The sequence below is a fragment of the Balaenoptera borealis genome (assembly GCF_965194805.1).
Source record: "Balaenoptera borealis genome assembly, chromosome: 19".
Lineage (NCBI taxonomy): Eukaryota > Metazoa > Chordata > Mammalia > Artiodactyla > Balaenopteridae > Balaenoptera > Balaenoptera borealis.
In genome coordinates this window covers 35,420,133-35,445,339 of record NC_138878.1, presented here as the reverse complement: position 1 = coordinate 35,445,339, position 25,207 = coordinate 35,420,133, and the positions used below count along the sequence as shown (strand labels likewise).

General features: G+C 36.7%; 1 protein-coding gene across 2 annotated transcripts in view; it reads right to left on the bottom strand.

Moving 5' to 3' along the window:
• Positions 1–25,207, bottom strand: part of ITFG1 (integrin alpha FG-GAP repeat containing 1) — a 278,016-nt gene that overhangs the window by 168,183 nt on the left and 84,626 nt on the right. The window lies entirely within an intron of this gene.

Here is a 25,207-nt window from a genome sequence, read left to right as displayed (position 1 = left end):
TCAACATCATCGGCACAGCAGACGTCACATGTTCTATGATCTTGTCCTTCTTCTTTAGAATCATGCCAATGGTTGAACAATACATGTTATGAGAACGAGTAATGTCTACCATCTTTTTGCCTAGCTCCACTCTCTTAATTATTTTCACTTTTGTTTCCATCGTTATCGCTTGGTGCTTCTTAGCAGTACCAGCTACATCACCACTGCTTTTATGCTTGCTTCCAGACATCCTGGGCTTGAAATAAAGGTACTGTATTACTTACTGTACTCTATACAGTACTGTACAGTAGAGTACACAAAAGCACAACCACTTATAGAGGATGCATGCACATGACAATGTACGCCAAACACATGAACCAACTTACATGACTGGACATGCGAACACACATTCGCATCTTTGAAAGTTTGCAACTTGAAGGTTCATATGTAGCGGACTTACTGTATATACAATAAAATACTTTTCAGCTATAAAAGAAGGAATTTCTGCCATTTCCAACAACATGGTTGGACCTGGAGGGCATTATGCTAAGTGAAATAAGTCAGATGGAGAAAGACAAATACCATATGATCTCACTTACATGTGGAATCTAAAAGAAAGCTGAACTCAGAGATACAGAGAACAGTTTGGTGGTTGCAAGAGGTGGGGGATGTGCGAAATGGGTGAAGGTGCTCAAAAGGTATAAACTTGCAGTTATAAATAAGTCCTGGGAACGTAATGTGCAGCATGGTGACTATAGTTAACAATATTGTATTGTTTACTTGAAAGTTGCTTAGAGAGTAGATCTTGAAGGTTCTTATCACAGGAGAAAAAATTGTAACTATGTGTGGTGATAAATGTAAATTAATTTATTGCTGTAATCATTTCACAATGTGTATATATATATATATATATATATATGTATATATATATCAAATCATTATGTTGTACACCTAAAACTAATACAATGTCATATGTCAATTATATATCAATTAAAACAAAGAACACCACAATATGGTACTGTCATAAGGACAGACACATAGACCAATGGAACAGAACTGAGAGTACAGAAATAAACACAAATATCCATGGACAACTGACAAGGATGCTAAGTCCATTTGATGGGGGACTAATAGTCCCTTCAATAGATGGTGCTAGGGCAACTGGGTTTCCACATGCAAAGAAATCAACTGGATCTCTAACTCACATCACGTACAAAAATTAACTAAAAATGAATTTACCTAAATATAAGGCGCTAATGAAAGGCCTCAAGGTGGTGGAGTAGAAGAATGTGAGCTCACCCCTTCTTATGAAAAAACCAAAATCACAAAATCACTGTCACAGAACAGAATAAAGAAAAAAGATGTTATACAGAATGAAGTAAGTCAGAAAGGGAAAAACAAATATTGTAATATTAACACATATATGTGGAATCTAGAAAAATGGTACAGATGAACTGGTTTGCAGGGCAGAAATTGAGACACAGATGTAGAGAACAAATGTATGGACACCAAGGGGGGAAGCGGGGGGTTCGGGGTTTGGGATGGGATGAATTGGGAGATTGGGATTGAAATATACACACTAATATGTATAAAATAGATAACTAATAAGAACCTACTGTAGAGCACAGAGAACTCCACTTCGCTGTACATTAAAAACTAACACAACACTGTAAAACAACTATACCCCAATTAAAAAAAAAAAGAATTAAAAGAAATGAAGACAGTCTAAGAGACCTCTGGGACATTAAATGCACCAACATTCACGTTATACGGGTCCCAGAAGGAAAAGAGAGAGAAAAAGAACCTGAGAAAATATTTGAAGACATAATAGCTGAAAACTTCCCTAACATGGGAAAGGAAACAGTCACCCAAGTCCAGGAAGCACAGATAGTGCCAGGCAGGATAAACCCAAGGAGAAACAAACCGAGGCACATAGTCATCAAACTGACAAAAATTAAAGACAGAAGAAATATTAAAAGCAACAAGGGAAAAGTAACAAATAACTTACAAGGAACTCCCATAAGGTTATTGGATGATTTCTCAGCAGAAACTCTGCAGGCCAGAAGGGAGTGGCATGATATATTTAAAGTGATGAAAGGTAAGAACCTACAACCAAGAACACTCTACCCAGCAAGGCTCTCATTTAGATTTGATGGAGAAGTCAAAATCTTTGCAGACAAGCAAAAGCTAAGAGAATTCAGCACCACCAGACAAGCTTTGCAACAAATGCTAAAGTTAATTCTCTAAGTGGAAAACAAAAGGTTACTACTAGAAACAAGAAAATTAGGAATGGAAAAGAGCACCGGTAAAGGCAAGTATAAAGTAAAGGTAGGAATCATCTACATACAAATATGATACCAAAACCAGCAACTATGAGGAGAGCACAAATGCAGGATGTTGGAAATGCATTTGAAATTAAAAGACCAGCAATTTAAAACAAGCTTGTTTATATATAGACTGCTATATCAAAATCTCTTGGTAAAAGCAAACTGAAAATCTACAATAGATACACACAACAAAGAGAGAAAGGAATCCAAACACAACAGTAAATAAAGTTAGTCATCAAATCCCAAGAGAAGAGAACAAAGGAGGAAGGGAAGAAAAAAGACATACAAGAACAAATCCAAAATAATTAAGAAAATGATAACAGGAACATACATATTGATTATTACCTTAAATGTAAATGGGTTAAATTCTCCAAACAAAAGACACAGACTGGCTGAATGGATACAAAACAAGACCTGGAGACATACTGTCTATAAGATAGCCACATCAGATCTAGGGACAGAGACAGACTGAAATTGAGGGAATGCAAAAAAGGTATTCCATGGTAATGGAAAACAAAAGAAAGATGGAGTAGCAATACTCATATCGGACAAAATGGATGTTAAAATAAAGACTGCTACAAGAGACAAAGGACACTACATAATGATCAAGGGATCAATCCTAGAAGAAGATATAACAATTGTAAATATTTATGCACCCAACATAGGAATACCTCAATACATAAGGCAAATACTAACAGATAAAAGGAGAAATTGACAGTAACACAATAATAGTGAGGTAATATAACACCCCACCTTCATCAATGGACAGATAATCCAGACAGAAAATCAATAAGGAAACACGGGCCTTAAATGACACATTAGAGCAGATGGACTTAATAGATATTTATAGAGCATTCCATCCAAAAGTAGCAGAATACACATTCTTCTCAAGTGCACATGGAACATTCTCCAGGACTTATCACATGCTGGGCCACAAAGTGACCCTTGGTAAATTTAAGAAACTGAAATCGTATCAAGCATCTTTCTTGACCCCAAAGCTATGAGATTAGAAATCAACTAGAAGAAAAAAATTGTAAAAAAACACAAACAGCTGGAGGGGCAAGATGGCGGAAGAGTAAGACGCGGAGATCACCTTCCTTCCCACAGATACAGTAGAAATACATCTACACGTGGAACTGCTCCTACAGAACACCCACTGAACACTGGCAGAAGACGTCAGACCTCCCAAAAGGCAAGAAAATCCCCACGTACTTGGGTAGGGTACAAGAAAAAAGAAATAACAGAGACAAAAGAATAGGGACGGGACCTGCGCCAGTGGGAGGGAGCCGTGAAGGAGGAAAGGTTTCCAGGCACTAGGAAGCCCCTTTGCGGGCAGAGACTGCGGGTGGCAGAGGGGGGAAGCTTCGGAGTGGCGGAGGAGAGCGCAGCCACAGGGGTGCGGAGGGCAAAGCGGAGAGACTCCCGCACAGAGGCTCGGTGCAAACCAGCACTCACCAGCCCGAGAGGCTTGTCTGCTCACCCGCCGGGGCGGGCAGGGGCTGGGAGCTGAGGCTCGGGCTTTGGTGCTAGCCGGGAGGGAGTCCGGGAAAAAGTCTGCAGCTGCCGAAGAGGCAAGAGACTTTTTCTTGCCTCTTTGTTTCGCGGCGCGCAAGGAGAGGGGATTCAGAGCGCTGCCTAAACGAAATCCAGAGACGGGTGCGAGCCGCGGCTATCAGCGCGGATCCCACAGCAACAGGGGCGCAGAGGAAAAAACGGAGAGATTCCCGCACAGAGGCTCAGCGCTGAGCAGCGCTCACCAGCACGAGAGGCTTGTCTGCTCACCCGCTGGGGCGGGCGGGACTGGGAGCTGAGGCGCGGGCTTCGGTCGGATCGCAGGGAGAGGACTGGGGTTGGCGGCGTGAACACAGCCTGAAGGGGTTGGCGCGCCGCGGCAAGCCGGGAGGGAGCCGGAGAGGAGGTCTGCAGCCGCCGAAGAGGCAAGAGACTTTTTCTTGCCTCTTTGTTTCACGGCGCGCAAGGAGAGGGGATTCAGAGCGCCGCCTAGACGAACTCCAGAGGCGGGCGCGAGCCGCGGCTAACAGCGCGGACCCCAGAGACTGGTAGGAAATGCTAAGGCTGCTGCTGCCGCCACCAAGAAGCCTGTGTGCGAGCACGGGTCACTCTCCACATTGCCCCTCCCGGGAGCCGGTGCAGCTCGCCACTGCCAGGCTCCTGTGATCCGGGGACAACTTCCCCGGGAGAACACACGGCGCGCCTCAGGCTGCTGCAACGACGCCTCTGACGCCGCAGGCTCGCCCCGCCTCCTCCGTACCGCTCCCTCCCCCAGCCTGAGTGAGCCAGAGCCCCCGAAGCAGCTGCTCCTTTAACCCCGTTCTGTCTGGGTGGGGAACGGACGCCCTCAGGCAACGTACATGCAGAGGCGGGTCCAAATCCAAAGCTGAACGCTGGGAGCTGTACGAACAAAGAAGAGAAAAGGAAATCTCCCCCAGCAGCCTCAGAAGCAGCTGATTAAAGCTCCACAAACAACTTGATGTACCTGCATCTGTTGAATACCTGAATAGACAACGAATCATCCCAAATTCAAAAGGTGGACTTTAGGAGCAGGATATATTAATTTCCCCTTTTCCTTTTTTTATGAGTGTATATGTGTATGCTTCTGGGTGAGATTTTGTCTGTATAGCTTTGCTTTCACCATCAGTCCTAGGGTTAGGTCTGTCCATTTTTTTTTTTAATTAAAAAAATATTTTTATCCTAATATATGTTTTCTTAATAATTTTTTCCGTATTTTCTATTTTTAGAAATTAAAAATTTTTTTAATAAGTTTTTTATATTTTTTATTTTAAAAAATTAAAATATTTTTTTCTTAATAAATTTTTTTCTTAAAAATTTTTCTTATTTTTTACCATAAAAAATTAATAAATCTATTTTTAAAAATTAAAAAAAATTTTTTTCTGAATACATTTACTCTTAATAATTTTTTTTCTTATTTTTTATTATAATAGCTTTATTTTATTTTATTTTATCCTCTTTTTTTCTTTCTATTTTTTTCTCCCTTATATTCTGAGCTGTGTGGATGAAAGGCTCTTGGTGCTCCAGCCAGGCATCAGATCAGGGCTGTGCCTCTGAGGTGGGAGAGCCAACTTCAGGACACTGGTCCACAAGAGACCTACCAGCTCCACGTAATACCAAACGGCAAAAATCTCTCAGAGATCTCCATCTCAACATCAAGACCCAGCTTCACTCAACGACCAGCAAGCTACAGTGCTGGACACCCTAAGCCAAACAACTAGCAAGACAGGAACACAGCCCCATCCATTAGCAGGGAGGCTGCCTAAAATCATAAGGCCACAGACACCCCAAAACACACCACCAGACGTGGACGTGCCCACCAGAAAGACAAGATTCAACCTCATCCACCAGAACACAGGCAATAGTCCCCTCCACCAGGAAGCCTACACAACCCACTGAACCAACCTTACCCACTGGGGACAGATACCAAAAACAACGGGAACTACGAACCTGCAGCCTGTGAAAAGGAGACCCCAAACACAGTAAGAGAAGCAAAATGAGACGACAGAAAAACACACAGCAGATGAAGGAGCAGGGTCAAAACACACCAGACCTAACAAATGAAGAGGAAATAGGTAGTCTACCTGAAAAAGAATTCAGAATAATGATAGTAAGGATGATCCAAAATCTTGGAAATAGAATAGACAAAATGCAAGAAACATTTAACAAGGACGTAGAAGAACTAAAGAGGAACCAAGCAACGATGAAAAACACAATAAATGAAATTAAAAATACTCTAGATGGGATCAATAGCAGAATAACTGAGGCAGAAGAAAGGATAAGTGACCTGGAAGATAAAATGGTGGAAATAACTACTGCAGAGCAGGATAAAGAAAAAAGAATGAAAAGAACTGAGGACAGTCTCAGAGACCTCTGGGACAACATTAAACGCACCAACATTCGAATTATAGGGGTCCCAGAAGAAGAAGAGAAAAAGAAAGGGACTGAGAAAATATTTGAAGAGATTATAGTTGAAAACTTCCCTAATATGGGAAAGGAAATAGTTAATCAAGTCCAGGAAGCACAGAGAGTCCCATACAGGATAAACCCAAGGAGAAACACGCCAAGACACATATTAATCAAACTGTCAAAAATTAAATATAAAGAAAACATATTAAAAGCAGCAAGGGAAAAACAACAAATAACACACAAGGGAATCCCCATAAGGTTAACAGCTGATCTTTCAGCAGAAACTCTGCAAGCCAGAAGGGAGTGGCAGGATATACTTAAAGTGATGAAGGAGAAAAACCTACAACCAAGATTACTCTACCCAGCAAGGATCTCATTCAGATGTGATGGAGAAATTAAAACCTTTACAGAGAAGCAAAAGCTGAGAGAGTTCAGCACCACCAAACCAGCTTTACAACAAATGCTAAAGGAACTTCTCTAGGCAAGAAACACAAGAGAAGGAAAACACCTACAATAACAAACCCAAAACATTTAAGAAAATGGGAATAGGAACATACATATCGATAATTACCTTGAATGTAAATGGATTAAATGCTCCCACCAAAAGACACAGACTGGCTGAATGGATACAAAAACAAGACCCATATATATGCTGTCTACAAGAGACCCACTTCAGGCCTAGAGACACATACAGACTGAAAGTGAGGGGATGGAAGAAGATATTCCATGCAAATGGAAATCAAAAGAAAGCTGGAGTAGCAATTCTCATATCAGACAAAATAGACTTTAAAATAAAGAATATTATAAGAGACAAAGAAGGACACTATATAATGATCAAGGGATTGATCCAAGAGGAAGGTATAACAATTGTAAATATGCACCCAACATAGGAGCACCTCAATACATAAGGCAAATACTAACAGCCATAAAAGGGGAAATCGACAGCAACACAATCATAGTAGGGGACTTTAACACCCCACTTTCACCAATGGACAGATCATCCAAAATGAAAATAAATAAGGAAACACAAGCTTTAAATGATACATTAAACAAGATGGACTTAATTGATATTTATAGGACATTCCACCCAAAAACAACAGAATACACATTTTTCTCAAGTGCGCATGGAACATTCTCCAGGATAGATCATATCTTGGGTCACAAATCAAGCCTTGGTAAATTTAAGAAAATTGAAATCGTATCAAGTATCTTTTCCAACCACAACGCTATGAGACTAGATATCAATTACAGGAAAAGATGTGTAAAAAATACAAACACATGGAGGCTACACAATACACTACTTAATAACGAAGTGATCACTGAAGAAATCAAAGGGGAAATCAAAAAATACCTAGAAACAAATGACAATGGAGATACGACGACCCAAAACCTATGGGACGCAGCAAAAGCAGTGCTAAGAGGGAAGTTTATAGCAATACAAGCCTACCTCAAGAAACAGGAAACATCTCGAATAAACAACCTAACCTTGCACCTAAAGCAATTAGAGAAAGAAGAACAAAAAAACCCCAAAGCTAGCAGAAGGAAAGAAATCATAAAGATCAGGTCAGAAATAAATGAAAAAGAAATGAAGGAAACAATAGCAAAAATCAATAAAACTAAAAGCTGGTTCTTTGAGAAGATAAACAAAATTGATAAACCATTAGCCAGACTCATCAAGAGAAAAAGGGAGAAGACTCAAATCAATAGAATTAGAAATGAAAAAGGAGAAGTAACCACTGACACTGCAGAAATACAAAAGATCATGAGAGATTACTACAAGCAACTCTATGCCAATAAAATGGACAACCTGGAAGAAATGGACAGATTCTTAGAAATGCACAAACTGCCGAGACTGAACCAGGAAGAAATAGAAAATATGAACAGACCAATCACAAGCACTGAAATTGAAACTGTGATTAAAAACCTTCCAACAAACAAAAGCCCAGGACCAGATGGCTTCACAGGTGAATTCTATCAAACATTTAGAGAAGAGCTAACACCTATCCTTCTCAAACTCTTCCAAAATATTGCAGAGGGAGGAACACTCCCAAACTCATTCTACGAGGCCACCATCACCCTGATACCAAAACCAGACAAAGATGTCACAAAGAAAGAAAACTACAGGCCAATATCACTGATGAACATAGATGCAAAAATCCTCAACAAAATACTCGCAAACAGAATCCAACAGCACATTAAAAGGATCATACACCATGATCAAGTGGGGTTTATCCCAGGAATGCAAGGATTCTTCAATATACGTAAATCAATCAATGTGATACACCATGTTAACAAATTGAAGGAGAAAAACCATATGATCATCTCAATAGATGCAGAGAAAGCTTTTGACAAAATTCAACACCCATTTATGATAAAAGCCCTGCAGAAAGTAGGCATAGAGGGAACTTTCCTTAACATAATAAAGGCCATATATGACAAACCCACAGCCAACATTGTCCTCAATGGTGAAAAACTGAAACCATTTCCACTAAGATCAGGAACAAGACAAGGTTGCCCACTCTCACCACTATTATTCAACATAATTTTGGAAGTGTTAGCCACAGCAATCAGAGAAGACAAAGAAATAAAAGGAATCCAAATCGGAAAAGAAGAAGTAAAGCTGTCACTGTTTGCAGATGACATGACACTATACATAGAGAATCCTAAAGATGCTACCAGAAAACTCCTAGAGCTAATCAATGAATTTGGTAAAGTAGCAGGATACAAAATTAATGCACAGAAATCTCTTGCATTTCTATACACTAATGACGAAAAATCTGAAAGTGAAATTAAGAAAACACTCCCGTTTACCATTGCAACAAAAAGAATAAAATATCTAGGAATAAACCTACCTAAGGAGACAAAAGACCTGTATGCAGAAAATTATAAGACACTGATGAAAGAAATTAAAGATGATACAAATAGATGGAAAGATATACCATGTTCCTGGATTGGAAGAATCAACATTGTGAAAATGACTCTACTACCCAAAGCAATCTACAGATTCAATGCAATCCCTATCAAACTACCACTGGCATTTTTCACAGAACTAGAACAAAAAATTTCACAATTTGTATGGAAACACAAAAGACCCCGAATAGCCAAAGCAATCTTGAGAACGAAAAATGGAGCTGGGGGAATCAGGCTCCCTGACTTCAGACTATATTACAAAGCTACAGTAATCAAGACAGTTTGGTACTGGCACAAAAACAGAAATATAGATCAATGGAACAGGATAAAAAGCCCAGAGATAAACCCACGCACATATGGTCATCTTATCTTTGATAAAAGAGGCAAGCATATACAGTGGAGAAAAGACAGCCTCTTCAATAAGTGGTGCTGGGAAAATTGGACAGATACATGTAAAAGTATGAAATTAGAACACTCCCTGACACCATGCACAAAAATAAACTCAAAATGGATTAAAGACCTAAGTGTAAGGGCAGACACTATCAAACTCTTAGAGGAAAACATAGGCAGAACACTCTATGACATACATCACAGCAAGATTCTTTTTGACCCAGCTCCCAGAGAAATGGAAATAAGAACACAAATAAACAAATGGGACCTAATGAAACTTAAAAGCTTTTGCACAGCAAAGGAAACCATAAACAAGACCAAAAGACAACCATCAGAATGGGAGAAAATATTTGCAAATGAAGCAACTGACAAAGGATTAATCTCCAAGATTTACAAGCAGCTCATGCAGCTCAATAACAAAAAAATGAACAACCCAATCCAAAAATGGGCAGAAGACCTAAATAGACATTTCTCCAAAGAAGATATACAGATGGCCTACAGACACATGAAAGAATGCTTAACATCATTAATCATTAGAGAAATGCAAATCAAAACTACAATGAGATATCATCTCACACCGGTCAGAATGGCCATCATCAAAAAATCTAGAAACAATAAATGCTGGAGAGGGTGTGGAGGAAAGGGAACTCTCTTGCACTGTTGGTGGGAATGTAAATTGATACAGCCACTATGGAGAACAGTATGGAGGTTCCTTAAAAAACTACAAATAGAACTACCATACGACCCAGCAATCCCACTATGGGGCATATACCCTGAGAAAACCATAGTTCAAAAAGAGTCATGTACCAAAATGTTCATTGCAGCTCTATTTACAATATCCAGGACATGGAAGCAACCTAAATGTCCATCGACAGATGAATGGATAAAGAAGATGTGGCACATATATACAATGGAATATTACTCAGCCATAAAAAGAAATGAAATGGAGGTATTTGTAATGAGGTGGATGGAGTTAGAGTCTGTCATACAGAGTGAAGTAAGTCAGAAAGAAAAACAAATACAGTATGCTAACACATATATACGGAATCTAAGGAAAAAAAAAAAAAAGGCCATGAAGAACCTAGTGGCAAGACGGGAATAAAGACACAGACCTACTAGAGAATGGACTTGAGGATATGGGGAGGGGGTGGGGTGAGATGTGACAGGGTGAGAGAGTGTCATGGACATATATACACTACCAAATGTAAAATAGATAGCTAGTGGGAAGCAGCCGCATAGCACAGGGAGATCAGCTCGGTGCTTTGTGACCACCTAGAGGGGTGGGATGGGGAGGGTGGGAGGGAGGGAGATGCAAGAGGGAAGAGATATGGGAACATATTGTATATGTATAACTGATTAACTTTGTTATAAAGCAGAAGCTAACACACCATTGTAAGGCAATTATACTTCAATAAAGATGTTTAAAAAAAAAAAACACAAACACATGGAAGTTAAACAATATGCTACTAAACAATCAATGCATCACTCAAGAAATCAGAGAGGAAATAAAAAAATATCTCGAGACAAATGAAAACGAAAGCACAAAGATACAAAACTTATGGGACACAGCAAAAGCAGTTCTAAGAGGGAACTTTATAAGAATACAATCTTACCTCAGGAAACAAGAAAAATCACAAATAAACAACCTTACTTTACACCTAAAGCAACTAGAGAAACAAGAACAAAATCCGAAGTTAGTAAAAGGAAAGAAATCATAAAGATCAGAGCAGAAATAAATGAAATAGAAATGAAGAAAACAATAGAAAAGATCAATGAAACTAAAAGCTCGTTCTTTGAAAAGATAAACAAAATTGATAAAACTTTAGCCAGACTCATCAAGAAAAAAAGGGAGAGGACTCAAATCAATAAAATTATAAATTAATAAGGAGAAGTTACAACGGACACCACAGAAATACAAAGGAGCATAAGAGACTATATGCCAATAAAATGGACAACCTTGAAGAAATGGACAAATTCTTAGAAAGGTATATTCTCCCAGGACCAAACCAGGAAGAAACATAAAACATGAACAGACCAATCACAAGTACTGAAATTGAAACTGTGATTAAAAAACTCCCAACAAGCAAAAGTCCAGGATCAGATGGTTTCACAGACAAATCCTATCAAACATTTAGAGAAGACTTAACACCTATCCTTCTAAAACTCTTCCAAAAAATTGCAGAGGAACACTCCCAAACTCATTGTATGAGGCCACCATCATCATGATACCAAGACCAGACAAAGACATCACAAAAAAAGAAAATTACAGGCCAATCTCACTGATGAACACTGATGCAAAAATCCTCAAAAAAATACTAGCAAACAGAATCCAACAATATATGAAAAGGATCATATACCATGATCAAGTGGGATCTACCTCAGGGATGCAAGGATTATTAAATATAGGCAAATCAATCAATGTGATACACCATATTAACAAAGTGAAGAATAAAAATCGTAAGATCATCTCAATAGAGGCAGAAAAAGCTTCTGACAAAATTCAACATCCATTTGTGATAAAAACTCTTCAGAAAGTGGGCACAGAGGGAACCTACCTCAACATAATAAAGGCCATATACGACAAACCTACAGCAAACCTCATACTCAACGGTGAAAAGCTGAAAGCATTTCCTCTAAGATCAGGAACAAGACAAGGATGTCCACTGTCACCGCTTTTATTCAATATAGTTTTTGTAAGGCCTAGCCATGGCAATCAGAGAAAAAAAGGAAATAAAAGAATCCAAATTGGAAAAGAAGAATAATATAAAACTGTCACTGTTTGTAGATGACATGCTACTATACACAGAAAATCCTAAAGATGCTACCAGAAAACTACTAGAGTTCATCAATGAATTTGATAAAGTTGCAGGATATAAAATTAATATACATAAATCTGTTGCATTTCTATATACTAACAATGAAAGGTCAGAAAGAGAAATTAAAGAAACAATCTTATTTCCCATTACATCAAAAAAACCCAAAAACCTAGAAATAAACCCACCTAAGGAGACAAAGGACCCATACTCTGAAAACTATAAGACGCTGATGAAAGAAATTGAACATGACAAACAGATGGAGAGATCCACCATGTTCTTGGATTGGAAGAATCAACATTGTTAAAATGACTATACTACCCAAGGCAATCTATATATTCAATGCAATCTCTATCAAATTACCAATGCCATTTTTCATAGAACTAGAATAAAAAATCTTAAAATATGTGTGGAGACACAAAGACCCTGAATAGGCTAAGCAATCTTGGGAAAGAAAAATGGAGCTGGAGGAATCATGCTCCTTGTGTTCAGACTATGCTACAAAGCTACAGTCATCAAAACAGTATGGTACTGGCACAAAAACAGAATTGTACATCAGTGGAACAGGACAGAAACCCCAGAAATAAACCCACGCACCTATGGTCAATTAATGTATGACAAAGGAGGCAAAACTATACAGTGGGGGAAAGACAGTCTCTTCAGTAGATGGTTCTGGAAAACTGGACAGCTACATGTGAAAGAATATAATTAGAATATTCTTTAACACCATACACAAAAATAAACTAAAAATGGATTAAAGTCCTAAATTTAAGACCAGATACTATAAAATTCTTAGAGGAAAACATAGGCAGAACCCTCTTTCACAGAAGTTGCAGCAATGTATTTTGTGATCTGTCTCATAGGGTAATAGAAATTAAAACAAAAATAAACCATTGGGACCTAATTAAACTGAAAAGCTTCAGCACAGCAAAGGAAACCATAAACAAAATGAAAAGACAACCCACAGAATGGGAGAAAATATTTGAAATCAATGCGATCAAAAAGGGATTAATCTCCAAAATTTACAAACAGCTCACGCAGCTCAATATCAAAAAGCAAACAACCCAATAAAAAATGGGCAGAAGAGTTAAGTAGACATCAAACAAGACATACAGACGGCCAAGAGGCACATGAAAAGATGCTCAACATCGTTAATTATTAGAGAAATGCAAATCAAAACTACAATGAGATATTACCTCACACCAGTCAGAATGGCCATTAACAAAAAAAATCTACAAACAATAAATGTTGGACAGGGTGTGGAGAAAAGGGAAGCCTCCCACACTGTTGGTGGGAATGTGAATTGGTATAGCCACTATGGAGAACAGTATGAATGTTCCTTAAAAAACTAAAATTAGAGCTACCATATGATCCAGCAATCCCACACCTGGGCATATATCCAGAGAAAAACATGGTTTGAAAGTATACATGCATCCCAAAGTTCATTGCAGCGCTGTTTACAATAGCCAAGACATGGAAGAAACCTAAATGTCCATCGACAGAGGAATGGATAAAAAAGATGTGGTACATATATAATGAAATATTACTCAGCCATTAACAAGAATGAAATAATGCCATTTGTAGCAACATGGATGGACCTGGAGATTATCATACTGAGTGAAGTAAGTCAGACAGAGAAAGACAAATATCATATGATATCATGTACACGCAGAATCTAAAAAAAAAAAAAGAAGATATAAATGAACTTATTTACAACACAGAAGCAGACTCACAGACAGAGAACGAACTTATGGTTACCGGAGGGAAGGGTGGGGAGGAAGGATAGACTGGGAGTTTGGGATTGACATGAACACAGTGCTATATTTAAAACAGATAACGAACAAGGACCTGCTCTATAGCACAGGGAACTCTGCTCAATATTCTGTAATAACCTAAATGGGAAAAGAATTTGAAAAAGAATAGATACATGTATATGTGTAACTGAATCAATTTGCTGTACACCTGAAACTAAGAAAACATTGTTAATCAACTATATTATAATATAAAATTAAAATTAAAAAGAAATAAAGTTAGGTTAATAATAGCTACTTAGTAGAGGAAAAATATCTCTGATTTATAGAATTTGTGGTAAAGTAATTAGGATATGATGAGTCTTAAGTTTTCATTACCTTTGTTTCAAATATAATTTATGTGATTATAAGTTATATAACTTAATATTTAATCCTATTAAACTTATTTCTGAAAATTTAGCAATCAGCTCTCAGGAGCTGTGACAGGCTGGCTCTAGAACACCACTGTATCTACTCCTGAGTTTTAGTTAGAACTGAATAAAGTAATGTATAAGGGAGAGCTTGCATTTGTTAAAAATCTATCCATACAAACCTCAAGGTCATCATTATTTTGAGATGTTTTAAAGCAAGTAAGAAAAGCAAAAGTTACAGTTCCTGTCTTATTTGTGTTGGAATTTACAATGTATCCCCAAAGAGAAAACAACAAGTTAATGAACAGTGAGTTAAATTTCCCTACGTGATATAGAGAAAAGGCTTTCTGACCATAAAAATGGAAGATTTTAAACTTTTCTTCACTCATGGTCTAAAAAGTTATCAATTTGGTGTTTTTTTTTTGTAACTTTACTATTTAAAAATGCTTCTCTCTGTAGATAGAAGGACCAACTATTAAACTTCTGAAAGATTCCTTTAAGTTATGAGACAGTTTTTTCTGTAATACTGGGTAGCATTCAATTTTAAGACTCCTTTGTATTTGGTAATAAGAGATACGGTGAAAAAGAGTTAACTACACTAACACTTCAAAAAGTGACATCTTTTTCATGGTCACAGAAGGTATCCCATGTTGCTGAACTCTCTATATTTGTTAGTTTGTGCCTCATATATTGTTTACCAAAGTAGAAAAATGAATATAAACTAGATCATTATTTTAAAAATATAAATATAAGAGCTAAAATTATAAAACTCTTAGTAGAAAACATAAGGGAAGATCTTTATGACTTTGGGTCTGGTAATAGATTTTTACATATGAAAATAAAAACAGAAGGAAGAAAAGAAAAAATAGGCAAATTGGACTTTATCAAAATTAAAATATCTTATGCATCAAAAGACATTATCAAGAAGTGAAAAGTCAACCTAGAGAATGGGAGAAAATATTTGCAAATCATATATATTTAAATATACATGTTTAAATATCCATGTCAAGGGTTTAACATCCAGAATACATAATGAACTCCAACAATTCAACAATAAAGAGAGAGACAGCCCAACTGAAAAATGAGCAAAGGACTTGAAGAGACATTTCTCCAAAGAAGGTATACAAATGGCCTAAAAGCACATGAAAAAATGCTCAACATCATTAGTCATTAGAGAAATGCCAATGAAAATCACAATGAAATACTACTTCACATAATCTAGGAAGGTAGTAACAGTAATAATAATAATGATAAAAAAAGAAAAATAAATGTTGGCGATGATGTGTAGAAATTGGAACCTCTGTGCATTGCTGATAGGAAGGTAAAATGGTGCTGCTGCTATGGAAAAGTTTATGGTTCCCCAAAAAGTTGACCCAGCAATTTCAGTTTCAGGTATACACTTAAAAGAATGGAAAGCAGGGACTCAAAACAGATACTTGTATGCCAATCTTCATTTTGGCATTATTCAGGATAGCTAAAAGGTGAAAAAAACTAGAGTTTATCAACAGATGAATGGATAATCAAAAAGGAAATTAATTTATTTTGATACCTGCTAGAACCTGGATGAACTCTGAAAACATTACGCTAAGCAAAATAAATGAGACACAAAAGGACAAATATTGTATGACTCCACTTACAGGAAGTATCTAGAATATGCAAATTCATTGAGACAGAAAGCAGATTAGAGGTTATCAAGGGCTGGGGGGAGGGAGGAATGAGGAATAAGTGCTTAATAATTACAGAGTTTCTGTTTGGGGTTATCAAAAGTTTTGCAAATAAACAGTGGAGATGGCGCCACAACAGTGTGAATGTAATTTATACGACTGAACTGTACATTTAAAACTGGTTAACGTGGCAAAGTGTATGTTTATATAGATTTTACCACAATTAAAAAAAAAAGCCTATTAGTGGTTGTGTGGTGCTGGGTTGTCTAGGAGAATACACATGGGCATGAGGGAACTTTGTGGGTTAATGAGAGTATTCTAAAACTGGGACTGTGGTCATGGTTACACAAGTATCACAGTCTATTAAAGCTTGCACTCTACTCTTAAAATGGAAGACTTTCATTATGCAAATTATACCTTGATAAAATTGTTAAAAATTTAAAAGTATTTAAGCAGACTCCTTTCAAAGGAATTATTCATTAAACATTTATCAAGCACTTACTATGTGCTAACCAATATTCTAGACATTGAAATATAAATGTGGAACATCATGCTCTCTGTCTCCAAGGAACCCCTAGGTAAGGAGGGAAATAGAAGTAAAAAAATATATAGTTGCACCAGAGTATGGCAAATGCTAAAATACACTAGGTGCAGCAGGAGCAAGTCACTCTAACTTGACACTCCATCTGACATAATCATCTAATCAATCATATAAACAGTTTATTTATCCATCCGGTAAACACTTTTTTTTCAGGGAGACTACTATGTGTCAGGTACTGTGATTAATGTTTTTAAAAATAACTATTAATTAAAACCTGAAAGATGATTATGCATTAGGTGGGTGAAAAGAGGTGGAAGGGGATTCTAGGCAAAGGGAATCTCACATACTAAGGCCTGAAAGTGAAACAGAAAAAGGAGTTATGATATATTTAGAGAACTGTACATAGATCAGTGTGTGTGTGAAGTCTTGTTACAGATAAGTAAAAAGAGGCCAGATCTAAAAGGGCCTGTGTACCACAGCAAAGACTGGACCTTATTATAAGGACAGCTATTAAAGAATTTTAGTATTGCAGATTCATTTTGTGTAGAAGCAGCACTACGGAGTGAAGAATGGTTTGGAGAGGCATATGAATAGTCAGAAGGTCAGTAATCTTTCAGTAAGCTAGGAGAGAGATGAGTTAAAGAAGCAACCCTGGGAAAGGACAGTTTAAAGAGATATGAAGGAGGTTAAGACTCCATGGGTTTTGGTGGTTTGAGGAGTACAAGGCAGTGCAGAGGAAGAAGAATTTTAGGTAGATGTTCTGGGAGCAGCAGAGGGGAAAGAAGAAACTCTAAAGGAGGATTTTGAACTCCTCTCTCTTTTATCTTTTGAAGAATGTATTGAATAAAGAGGATATTAAACTATAAGTAAATGGTCTAAAATATTGTTATTATTATTGCAGCTCACATTTATTCAGCATGTAATGTGAAGGCACTAAAGCACCTACAATACCATTTTATTTTATGTTTATCACAACCTCGTTATAACCTCGTATTATACATGAGGAAATAGATGGATAAAGAGTTTGAATGACTTACCCAGAACTGAAATTTGACTCTAGGTCTATGTGGATCTAAAGCCTATGACAAATCTTTAATAGCAAAACAGTACTAACTGCTGTAGGGATTTGTAATAGATTTAAAATAAAAAATATACTTACTCTATAAGCCCTTAACTACTTTTACTGAGTTGGTGATTGATTTCAAACAGTGTTGTTGTTTTTTAACCATCTATTAAATTCCTTTTCTCTGCTGCCTTAACTTTTCATCATGAAATATTCCACTTTTAAAATTGGCAGCTTATTTTGAAAAGATTATAAGAAATATGAGATGTAGGAGACTTAACTGACATCCTTAACCCATGCCAGATATAAGCAGATCTTTCTGCTACTTCAAAGAAGAATAGAAAAGAAATCATCTGTATAAGGCAAAAAAAGGAGAGGACATAAAGAATTTTTATACATTTATTAATGAATGTTTAAGAAAAAATGTGTTTAAATAAATTTAGAGAGATCCTGGTCTCAAATGATGAGTCACAATTTAGAAGTAAGTTAGAGTTTTAAAAACTGACTGAAAAATACAGATATGTGGCTGCAAAACGGTAAACATCTGGAGTAGGGGGAAAAATCAAAATCAAAGAGAAATCAAGGAGCTTCTTTCTAGGAAATGACCTCCCACAAGTATTCAGAAACTTTACAGTAGAATGACTTCATCCTAATAGAAACTATAATTTTTTTTTTACTTGATAAAAAGAGCTTTTCTGAAAAGCTGTCTTAATGCAAGAGATATTATTATATAGTGAATTTTGTATCAAAATGACCAATGCTTGGTTTTGATTTTTTCTGGAATCCATAAGCATTATATATTCTAGAATTATTGATATATATAATCAAATTTCTGACATGGATAATGAATTAGAAAATGGTCAGATAGTATAAAAATTCTAAAAACAATTAGGGAAACGCCATCATAAAATGCAGGGAGCAGAAAGAAAAGATTCACCATCAACATATTATTTGGTTTTAAAAAAACAAAACAATGCTTACCAGGAGGTCACTGTTGGAGACCATTAACAAGGATGCTCACACAGTTAAGAACTAATGCAGAAGAAGGGGTGCCTCACAGCTTGTGAGACAGAGCCAAGGATCACTTCCTAGCTCTACTACTTCTTAGTTTTGTGCTCTTGGGCAAGTTTCTTAACATCTGAACCCCTGTTACCACATCTGTATAATGAGGATAAATAATACTGCTCACCTCAGAGAGGTCTGGGAGGATTAACTGAGATAAATGTAAAACACATTCTGTAAAAGAGTTCCTGCCAAATAGTAAGAACTGTTAAATATTATGAAAAAGAAGTAAACAAATATTTGAAAAATACCAAACTCCTGGACTTCCCTGGTGGTGCAGTGGTTAAGAATCTGCCTGCCAATGCAAGGGACACGGGTTTGATCCCTGGTCTTCGAAGATCCCACATGCTGTGGAGCAACTAAGCCCATGCACCACAACTACTGAGCTTGTGCTCTAGAGCCCACAAGCCACAACTACTGAGCCTGTGCGCCACAACTACTGAAAGCCTGAGCACCCTAGAGCCCGCGCGCCACAACTACTGAGCCTGCATGCTGCAACTTACTGAAGCCCGTGCGCCTACAGCCCGTGCTCTGCAACAAGAGAAGCCACTGCAATGAGAAGCCCGTGTACCGCAACGAAGAGTAGCTCCTGCTTGCCTCAACTAGAGAAAGCCCGCGCGCAGCAACAAAGACCCAATATAGCCCCCCAAAATGATAATAATAATAAAATAAAATAAAGAAACAAAACAAGAAAAATACCAAACTCCTAAATCCTTAAACTCTTAAATCCTTTGTCACTGATTACAAAACTTTGAAACTTTTCTATTGATTAAATTAAGAATACATTAGTTATTTGGGGTATGATGATAGGCAGGGGCAGGTTAGGTACAGATAATGTCCGTTTGTCTCGAGGTGTAACAGAGAACACAAGGGTACTGACTTGCTAATGTGAAACAGAACAGGAAAATGGAATTGCTTTGTGAGAGCTGCTAAGGGAATGGATTGCTGTGGACAAGGGATATAGCAAAGGGTACTTCCATCCATCCGTCCACTACCTATCTATCCGTCCAACCCATCACTCAACTCTTTAGTGGGTGAAGGATAAGCACAGAGAGCTGTATACCTACCTATATCCAGAAGCACACCTCTGCTTTTGCTTAACAATGGATGGGGCATTTAAACTGAATGAAAATGCAGAGTTGCAAAGAAAATGGGGTTGAAATGGAAGCCTGAGTTACTTGAAAATGGTGTAGGACATTTAGAAAGGGGATATTCATAATTTATTCTCAGGCTCTGAGAGTATATTATTCTAATACTTCTCTGACTGATAGCAGGGAATTCCCCTCAGGTATAATATAGTAGAGAGGAATAAATTTCACTGTCTTTTAGTCTTTCCCAGGCTGCATGTAACTGGAAGGTCTAAGAATAGGCAAGATCCTGCAATAATCACTTTCCTAGTACTGTGGCAATCAACCAACAAAGAGATAAATGTATGGTGAAGTTCACAGGTCAGTTACATGGATTGCTCCAGTTATCATAGATCCATTCTATTAATTAGGGCAGGCTTAGAGAGACAAGTGTCCCAATTAGCTGCAGCTTGTATTAGATAAAGTATTAAAAATATCACCTGTTAAATTACAAAACAGCAATGTGATAATGTAAAATGTAACATTATCCTATAAACTCTTTAAGTACTTTAAATTAATATTCAAAGAAATAATTATACACTCATAATACCATGCACCTTAAAAAAAATTAAAAGAACAATGTAGCCTTGAGAATACAGTAAGTCAGAGAGATAGCTGTACTAAAAAAAATTAAAAGAACAATGTAGCCTTGAGAATACAGTAAGTCAGAGAGATAGCTGTACTAAAAAAACCCTCTTACCTAGAAAGGCAAGACTCTACCATATACAAACTTATACATAAAGACTTCACGGATTTAGGATCCTAGTTTTTCCTCATATTTGTAATCTTAAACAAAAGGAGTACAGCCTGATATTCTTTAAATGCTGAGTATGTATAAAATCAAGACTCCGAAGTAGCAATTTTATAATTTGTATATAAATTACCATTTCCCATCAAAAAGCATTCAAAATATTTATCAAAATCACATCTGGCATCTGTGACTCACCAAGAGAGATGCCTCAAAGTCTTTGCTAGAAGTAAAACTCAGGGACTAATCACTTTTGCTATGGCAACCGTTGCAGTGTGATCGCCAAAGTGACATGGAATGGAAAGAAAATACTAAAAAACTAGACATATATTAGAAGAATAGTCTAAGAATGTCTATTCACTTCCCGTGAATTATGGCAATGTGTGCATAAAAAATATTTCGGTTTTACCCCAAATTTAGAATAGTATGGTCTTTCTTTGGTGGGACAGGGGCAGGTCAGCCTTTCAGGTTAGAAAGAACTATTTAAATTGGTTGCTGTTTCTTTGATCTTTCAGTACAAATTGACACTTGAAAGATCCAAAAGGATATTCAGAATCTGTGCAAATACAATAGTCTGTTTAAATGTTAAATAATATAAATACTATAGATAACGTATGTTGTCAGAATTCAGGAATTAGAAAAATGGAAATATGAAAACTAACGATTAAAATTTATAAGGACCTAGGATGTCTCCTACTGAAATCAGCATCCATCTATTTTAGAGATTCAGAACAATTTTTAGTTCAATCACTTAACTTTAATCAAAATGGGCAAAAGTAATGTTAGATCAGTTCTCATCATGTGAATGACACTAAGAAGTTTGGGTTTAGGATAATGGTTGAAGATATTTAAGACATGTCCTAAATTTGGGCTCAATTCTTAAAAATCAATTGGTTTAATCAACTAAAATATTTTTAAATTAAATTATTCATTCAAAATTATTCATTATTTACAATGTGACTGGCACTGCTTCAAAGCATGAGATATAGCAGTGAAGAAAACACACCAATGGAGTACATGAGTAAAAGCACAGTATATCAGATAGTGACAAATGCTACGGAGAAAAGTAAAGAGGGAAAGGGGTCATGAGTGCTGGGGGCAGGGGTTACAATTTTAAATAGAGTGGTCAAGGAGGGCCTCATGGAGAAGGTGACATTTTAGCAAGACTATAAGGCGGTGAGGGAGTGAGCCATGAGAATATCTGGAGTAAGACCATTCCATGCAGAAGAAAAAGCCCTTAGGGGGATAGTGCCTGGCCTGTTTGAAGAACAGCAAAGAGGCCACTGTGGTTGGAATAATTTACATTTGTAGTGTTAAGAAGAAAGGTGGGATACTTTGAGCAGGTACTCCTTTATTTATCCATTATCCATTTTCTAAGAGGTATTTAAAGAAGGATATGCTGATATCCAACTCTATGTCTCTTCAGAGTTTGTATCTTCCACTTGTATAACATTTTAGTGTCCAATAGACATCTCAAACTTAATATGTCCAAAATATTGTGGGATTAATTACATATCCTCTTAAGTCTCCTTGAAGCTCCCAATTATATCTAGAAAAAACCCCAAATTCCTTACCTTGGTTCTCAAGTCCCTGAAGACTTGGCCAAGTGCCATCCTTCTTTTTGTACTTTGAACATTCATTTAGGTGTTATCTCTGCTTGAAACACTCTTCCAAGATCCTCCTGTGACTTCATTCAACTCGAAGGTGAAATATGACCTCCAATCAGCTACAGAAAATAGGCCTTCTCACTTCCTCTTACAGTACTTTTATCTGCTCAAAGCTCTTAACACTTTCTAAAAATACCTCACTAATTTACTTCTTGTTGTTTTCCCTTCCTCAACAGAGTTTAAACTCCATGGGAGCAAGGTTCTTGTATGCTTCATTCATGGCTACATGCCAAGCATCCAGAATAGTCTAAACAGTAAGCACTAAAAACAAGTATTTCTTGAATAGGTTAATGAACATCTTGTACATCTTCCAGTACAAAAGAGGAAGAAAACTGAATGGGAGAAAAACTGATCACTCCACAATTTTAAAGAATAGAATAAACTATTTGAACTGATATGTCTGTACCATAAAATTCATGGTACTTTATGAATTATATTTCAAAGTATCATATTTCAAATTCCTTGAATCTAGCACTTACATCTAGTTGTCCGTATTCCATATATTAAAGTATTTTGTATTTATATTTACTTAATAATTTCTGACTGGTGATGAAGGTGCTATAGTAGTACATTTAAGAGAGACTATCTGAAAAATTTTATCTTATTGACTAATGTCAACTGGAATTCAGTGTCCCTTTTAATGAAAAAATAAATAAGGCTACTTAACAAGAGAACAGCCAATTTTCAACTATAGGAAACAAACGAACAAACAAAAGTCCACTATTAAGTCTCTGGAATGAAAGGCAGTCTTAAATGACTCAAAAAAATGAGACCAAGCCCAGAAAGCATAATACTTAGAACTCTCCCCTATACAGCCTCTTTTGTAATATAATCATCTGTCTATTTGAAGGCATTTGATCTTTAAAATACTTACATACAAAAGAATGTGAGTGGGGTACTTTAACACCCCATTTACACCAATGGACAGATCATTCAGACAGAAAATTAATAAGGAAACACAAGCCTTAAATGACACATTAGACCAGATAGACTTAATTGATAGTTATAGGACATTCCATCCAAAAGCAGAAGAATACACTTTCTTCTCAAGTGCACACAGAACATTCTTCAGGATAGATCACATCTTGGGTCACAAATGAAGCCTCGGTAAATTTAAGAAAATTGAAATCATATCAAGCATCTTTTCTGACCACACTAATGGATTAGAAATCAATTACAGGAAAAAAACTAAAAATCACAAACACGTGGAGGTTAAACAATATAAATAAATAAATAACCAATGGTTCACTGAAGAAATCAAAGAAGAAATAAAACACAAACCTAGAGACAAATGACAACAAAAACACGATGATCCAAAAGCTATGGGATGCAGCAAAAGCAGTTCTAATAGTGAAGTTTAAAGCAATATAATCTTGCCTCAAGAAACAAGAAAAATTCTCAAATAAACAACCTAACCTTACACCTAAAGCAACTAGAGAAAGGAGAACAAAACAAACTCAAAGTTAGTAGGTGGAAAGAAACCATAAAAATCAGAGCAGAAATAAATGAAATAGAAATGAAGAAAACAAGAGCAAAAATCAATGAAACTAAAAGCTGGTTCGAGAAGAGAAATAAAATTGATAAACCTTTAGCCAGACTCATCAAGAAAAAAAGGGAGAGGATTCAAATCAATAAAATCAGAAATGAAAAAGGAGAAATCACAACTGACATCGCAGAAATACAAAGGATCATAAGAGACTACTACAAGCAACTCTATGCCAATAAAATGGACAACCTCTAAGAAATGGACAAATTCTTAAAAGGTATAACCTTCCAAGACTGAACCAGGAAGAAATAGAAAATATAAACAGACCAATCAGAAGTACTTAAATTGAAACTGCAATTAAAAATCTTCTAACAAACAAAAGTCCAGGACTAGATGGCTTCACAGATGAATTCTATCAAACATTTAGAGAAGAGTTAACACCCATCCTTCTCAAACTCTTCCAGAAAATTGCAGAGGAAGGAATACTCCCAAGCTCATTCTACGAATCCACCATCACCATGATACCAAAACCAGACAAAGATATAACAAAAAAAGAGAATTACAGACCAATATCACTGACGTACACAGACGCAAATATCCTCAACAATATACTAGCAAACAGAATCCAACAACATATTAAAAGGATCATACACCATGATCAAGTGGGATTTTATCCCAGGGATGCAAGAGTTCTTCAATATACACAAATCAATCAATGTGATACACCATGTTAACAAATTAAACAATAAGAACCATACGATCATCTCAATAGATGATGAAAAAGGTTTTGACAAAATTCAACACCCATTTATGATAAAACCTCTCCAGAAAGTGGGCACAGAAGGAAACTACCTCAACATAATAAAGGCCATATATGACAAATCAACAGCAAACATCATTCTCAATGGTGAAAAACTGAAAGCATTTCCTCTAAGGTCAGGAAGAAGACAAGGATGTCGACTCTAACCACTATTATTCAACATAATTTTGGAAGCCCTAGCCATGGCAATCAGAGAAGAAAAAGAAATAAAAGGAATACAGATTGGAAAAGAAGAAGTAAAACTGTCACTGTTGGCAGATGACATGATACTATGCATAGAGAATCCTAAAGATGCTACCAGAAAACTACTAGAGCTACTCAATGAATCTGGTAAAGTTGCAGGATATAAAATTAATACACAGAAATATGTTGCATTCTTATAGACTAAAAACAAAAGATCAGAAAGAGAAATTAAGGAAACAATCCCATTTACCATCGCATTAAAAAGAATAAAGTACCTAGGAATAAACCTACCTAGGAGGCAAAAGACCTGTACTCAGAAAACTATAA